Raw genomic sequence first — 6,392 nt, 5'->3', positions numbered from 1 at the left:
TTAAATTTCTTAAATTAATTGATCCTAAAGTAGTGCAATACACCATCTCCACCAGTGAGAGGCAGCAGTGTACAAACAGGCGCAATCTATCATCTTGTGGGCCCATAGACATGAATTACTCATGTTCATGACAGGTGTTTATGACAGTGTCATGTCAGTCTTATTCACACCCCGTCAAATAAAGTGTTACTCATCCACATTTATTTCATACCTACTACTGCTACTACTACTAATAATAATAATAATCAATTTAATTTGTACCGCACTTTTCATCAGAAAAAATCTCAAAGTGCTACACAGTGCAACTAAAATCATGTGGAGGCAGAATAGGCTTGCTTAAATAAAAAAGTCTTTAAGCCTCTTTTGAAGTGAACCAGTGGTTGCGGAGCTCTCAAATAATCCGGGAGAGAGTTCCAGAGACGGGGGGCAGCCACAGCGAATGCCCGATCTCCCATGGTCCTTAATCTGGAGCGAGGAAGGTGGAGGAAGTTGCTGTCTTGTGATCGCAGAGATCTGGTGCATGAATGTGGAATGAGAAGGTCCTTCATATAATCTGGTGAAGTTCCGTTTAAACATTGATGTGTAATGAGAGCAATTTTGTACTGAATTCTGTAAGTGACAGGAAGCCAATGAAGGTCATGCAGAATAGGTGTAATATGGGCAGATTTACGGGCCCTCAATAGAATCCTGGCTGCACTGTTTTGAATGTATTGAAGCTTCTGAAGATGTTTTTTATGGATTCCAACAAACAGAGTTGCAGTAGTCGAGCCTGGAGGAGACAAAGGCATGGACGAGAGTCTCGTCATCAGAGAAAGAGAGAGATGGACGAATTTTGGAGATATTTTGAAGATGAAAGAAACAGATTTTAAATAGATGCTTAATATGATTTTCAAATGTAAGATGAGAATCCATTCTAACTCCAAGATTTGTAACAGTGGTGGAAAGGGGGATGTCTTGTCCAGAAAAGAAGATTGTCGTCAAGGTTAAAGATTGAGTGGATAATAAGGTGATGTTTTTCTTTCTTTTTAAACTTTTTCCATGTAAAGTGTGACTATTTATCTCTTGCACATCAAACATTTTTTGCTTCTTTGTATAGCACTGCTAAGAAAAAGCTGCTTATTGAGATTTTGCTATAACATTTCTCTTCTTATTAAAAACAATTTGTGTGTTCAACTACGAACTTGACAGAAAAAAATAAGAGCATCACTATTGTGGGTGATGCAAGATGGATATGTAAGATGCATGGTGGTAGACAGGGCCGACCCAAGGCAAAAGCAAACCAAGCAGCAGCGTAGGGCCCCCCCTCAGTGGAGCTGATTTGTTTTAGTAATAATTTCTATGTCATTATAATAACAAAGACACAAATTTCAATACGAAGTGATTTGTTTTTATAACAATATATATTTGATAATGTATGTAGAAATCATTATTTTATGGAAAAAGCAAAACGATGTCTCAATAAAGGACTTATCCTTCATGGAGGGAAAAAACAAAAAGAACAGAAAAACCAAGATAACCAAGATAAAGGTTTGTTTTAATGTGACTTGGTAATGTAATGTAATGTAAAAGATTAGTAAAGCTACTAGCTTGATACCGACCTGGAACGGTCCAGTTCAACAGCCAAACATTTATGCTAGGCTCTTTGTGTTTGTGTGAGACTGAGTTTAAACTTTAAATGAGTTGATTCTCATGGTTGGCTCTGTATATTTCTGAGGTATTTTTGGCTTCAAATCGTCGTGTTTGATAACGTTTGGTAACAATAATTAAAATTTCTCGATGTTTGACATTGTGTAGCAAAAGGTTTTTACTTCAGGCTACACAGCTGCTGCATCGATGAGCTGCTCTATGCTGTAGTTGGGGATATGTTGTTTGCTGCTGAGCAGAATCATTTTGTGGCTAAAAACTCACCTGGTATAAATTAAATTTTTAGCTATTGGAGTAACGCTTAAGAGAAATTTATTTAATCAAAGAATCTCATGAATATGTCTGTAGGGCTACATCGATTGCAATTTTCTGGCCGATCCCTGGTTACTGAACTTTAAAAAGCCAGACCTGCCGATTTTGATTTTAGCTGAAATAATTTCTTTTGGTCTGAAATGTCGCTGAATATAGCAAGAAAGTCAGTGAGTTGCAACAGTGGGGTGAATATCGTTAACTGTAAATGTGGAGGCCTGACCTGTTGGTTCGGTCTGTCAGTCAAACCTCTCACTGTAGAGCAGAAGAGGACGGAGGCTGATTTTTAATGCCTGATGAATATAAGATTAGGGGGATAAGATGGGCTTTGTAGTGATTTGTATTTTTTGTGTGTTTACTTAGGATTTTGTGTTCTGTTGAGTCTCCTTGTTGTCCCATTTACCCTTTGATCGTCCCCAGCTGTCCCTTATTTCTCCTGATTGTCTCCCTGTGTATTTAAACCTACCTGTGTTCCTTGTTGGGTCCTTGTCACATCCAGTCTGCCGTCAAGTCTGTCATTAGTTTTGTCTTACCAGTTCCTACCAGTTTTGAGCCTTAGCTTTCGGTGCTGCCCAGATTGTTTGTTTTCATCATTAAATTCATCATTTCATTCCCTAAAACCTGGGTCCGCTGAGTCTGCCTCACCACCTTCACTGCATATCATGACAAAAGAACCCGACCAAAAGTAACTGCGGCGAGGAATGCAAAATAGGAAAAAAAATATCATAATCTACAACATGGACCTTGCACATTGGAATGAGTTGATATCTACAATTACGGACTACGTGGAGATTGTGCCAGAACCATACTTGGTCTTCAGACGCCTTGGGGTCGCCATCAGACTCCTGTTTTTGCTCGAGGACTGTTCCGACCGTTCTGCTCAGGACTCTTTCTCTTGACTGCGTTCAGTGAACGTTTGAACACTGTTGAGCCTTCGAATAAATACTAATTAAGAATATATTCTTTGTCTGGTTCTTGAAACAGTTTTGCCTCACTCTTTGTTAAAGGAAAATTTCCACAACAATTTGCCGTTACGACCAGGATCCGGCGAGGTGGAGAGGTGAAGGGCGACGAGAGATCGAATGCATTGGCCAATCTGAGGATTTTGTCTTCAGTTCACCTCCAAATTGAACGAGGGAAGCTGGAGGTCTCGTCCCTGCGACTGCCAACCGACCGGATCCATAAGAACCTCAATACATTTATTGGGTGAGAACTGTTTCAATTGGTTTGTTTTTTTGTTTTGTTTTGTTTTTTTTCATATCTGCTGGGACAGTTTCCGACTGCTGGTGAACTAAACTTAACTATCTAAGGAGTAAATAGTGGGTATTTTTAACTTTTTTCAACCTTTAACAAAAGAAAGTAACTATCTAAAAGTCAGATAGTGGGTATTTTTAATCTTTTTCCACTTTTAACGAAAGAAAGTAACTATCTAAAAGGTAGATAGCGGGTATTTTTAATCTTTTTCCACCATTAATGAAAGAAAGTAAAGAAAGTAACGATCAGAAGATAGTGATGGTTTTCTTTTTTTCTTCTCTAAAGAAACAAAGTAACTAAGGGAAGATAGTGGGTGGTTTTTAGCATTTCTACACATTGAAGGAAAGAAAGCCAGTGGAGAGACGTCTCACTGAAAATATGGGTTCCGGAACCTCAAAGAAAAGTTCGGAGCATTTTTATTTATGACCTAATGGCAAAAAAACAAAAAACAAAATGGGAACGACTACTTTGCATGCTGAAAACATAATTATGACTTTCTTGAAGTAGGAAACTTGAGTGTTAATCAATTGAAACTGGTGCAAACACAGCCTGATGAAAAATAGATGTCAAAAAAAAAAAAAAAGTGAGCCACACTGAATGCGGCTGCCCTTTCCCCTTTCAATACACTCGGCTTGGTAGGTCGTTGTCAGTTTCATTTTGCCGTGAGATATTTGACCAAAAGGAAACTGAATTCAGTCGCGAACAAGGCAAAGCTACATCCATGATGCTGAGCACCTAAAACTTTAATGGGTAGAGTCCAACTTCCTTTCAAAATGTGGCCTCTGAGGCGGACATCAAAAGAAAATAAGATCTTGATAAAACTGTTCCATTAACCCCAACTTCTCTTGGCTGTGTTGACCCTGTGGTCTTTCATTTAGTGAAGCAAAATTGTCCTGTCCAAAGTGTCTCATTTGAGCAAATCCTTTCATCTGAGTCCTTTTTTATGCTTTATTTTTCTGTGCAGAATGATATGAGCAGAGTCTTTTATTTCGGTGGCTGAACCTATACAACTTGAGATGCTATTGGAATAATAGAAAAGTTCCATCAAAGTGTCTCTTAGATTTCTGCATATTTTTATGACTATAAACAATGCAAACAAACAGTGGTTGGCAAAACAGTCTGAATTAATTTGCTGTTCACAAGTTAAACAACCAAAAGCAGAAAACAATTTCTTATATCGGGAAAGAAAAGTCTTATCTCCTGAAATACAAAAAGATTCTTTAAAGTGGTTGTTAGTGTCCACACACAGCTCTGGAAAAAAAAAAATTAAGGGACCACTTAAAATGATCAGTTTCTCTGATTTTACTTTTGTGTTTGAGTAAAATCAACTTTGTTTATTGATTCTATGAAGTACTAACACCATGACTCAGAAGTTTCAAGCAAAAATTATTTGCAGAAAACTGGAAATGGTCAAAATAACGACAAAGATGCAGCGTTTTCAGACCTAGAATAATGCAAAGAAAGCAAGTTCACATTCATGTAGAACCAACAACACTAATGTTTTAACTCCAGAAGAGTTCAGAAATCAATATTTGCTAGTTCTGTACAAGTTATATTGCAAAAAAATTGCAGAACAAATTGAAACACTGACATTTATAGAGGATGAATTGTATCACATGCAATTTGATTTGTTCTATATAATCAGAGGTAACAATATTCCTTTAGATTCTCCTTTTTTTGCTTCTGCTGTAGCATGAATGGAGAAATCTTTAAGCCACACGTGTCAAACTCCAGTATTAATTAGACCATTAACAGGACTCCACAGAACATGATTCAGGCCTTTGATTCTGATGTGTTGGATTTGGGACACATCAAGCTTGTAGGAAACAGGATTTGAATGCCTGGAGATTGACACCCCTAGTCTAAAGTCAGTATGATAAGATAAACTGTGGATGTTACTAAATACATGAGCCGTTTTCCACAACAAATGTCTGCACCTATGTTACACAATAGCTGAACATAGTCAGGGACCACATGCAGTACATACACATGATTATTTTATTGTTTCTATATATATATCAGTACCAGACAACCACAAAGCACATGTACTGAAGTTATGTAAAATTGTCCCTTTCTGAGTCCCTCAATCCTGAAAACACAAAATATGATGATTTTTGATTGTATGAAACACTAGAATGGGTTCAAAGTGGCTGGAATGAGCCCATCAAATACTTAATGGCAAGGTAGGCAATAAGCAATTATCTCCATACTTAATCCGTGTGATTACAAGCAGCTAATGTGTCTTAGAACATCATGGGGAAATGCCCAATTGTGGGCACAAAACCAAATACTTGTGGCTGCCAAATGCTTTTACTCCATTAGTTTTAGTTTGGATTTAAAAAAAAATTGCCTTGCAACGATTCACAGCTTCTACGAGGAAACTAGGTAAATTTTGGTCTTCCTTTCAATCAGATTATGAGACACCTACCTTGACCAAGGTTTTATGTATTTATTTTTTCTCGTGGAAGCTGGATGACAGCCTGGTAATGGCTTGTGTTGGTTCTCCCTTGCTAAACCCAGCTGTAAGTCCCTCAGACCCTGGGACCTGAACTGTCCATCTAAAAGCTCCCATTAGATAATTCTGAAGTGTGGCTGCAGCCAGCAAAGCAGAGCAGAGCAGAACTATGACTAATACAGTTTCATGCATGGTAGTGGAGTGTGCAGCTTAACTCACACTGGGTTCACCATGCAAGAAAAAAAAAAAAAACAGAACTAGCTCCAACACTAGTTTGAGCAGAGATATTTTAAAATGCAACACTGAATTCATATTAGATACACCTCAGAAAGTAGATCTCAACCACATGTTTTTTTCTTTTTGCAGCTATCAATCGGCCTCTGGCATAATTCTGGTAGAAAGTTTTATTCTTTGCATTTGGTAAATTTCCTTCAAATTTGGTATTTTTCTAATCTTTAAGGAAATCGGCACCCAGAAATAAACTGGTCAATAAGTCAGTTGGCCAATAGATGTTTCCTATATTATACATGTATATAATGTAAACAGCACTACTAGACATGCAATAAGCACTGTGTGATGACCTAATGATCAGACTGCTGATTGCAGCCAGTCCACATTGAACTAGAGATGCCCCAAAACCAAATTTCGCTTAGGGCCCCATGGAGGCTTGGGCCGGCCCTGTCTGTTCTTCGCTGTAATTGTTGTAGGTCCCAGGTGGAGGGACAGGCGG

This window comes from Poecilia mexicana, unplaced genomic scaffold (assembly GCF_051168715.1).
Source record: "Poecilia mexicana isolate PSO_F unplaced genomic scaffold, ASM5116871v1 scaffold_7, whole genome shotgun sequence".
In the NCBI taxonomy this organism is placed as follows: Eukaryota; Metazoa; Chordata; class Actinopteri; order Cyprinodontiformes; family Poeciliidae; genus Poecilia; species Poecilia mexicana.
The sequence above is the reverse complement of the archived record's forward strand: the minus strand, read 5'-3'. Positions refer to the sequence as shown.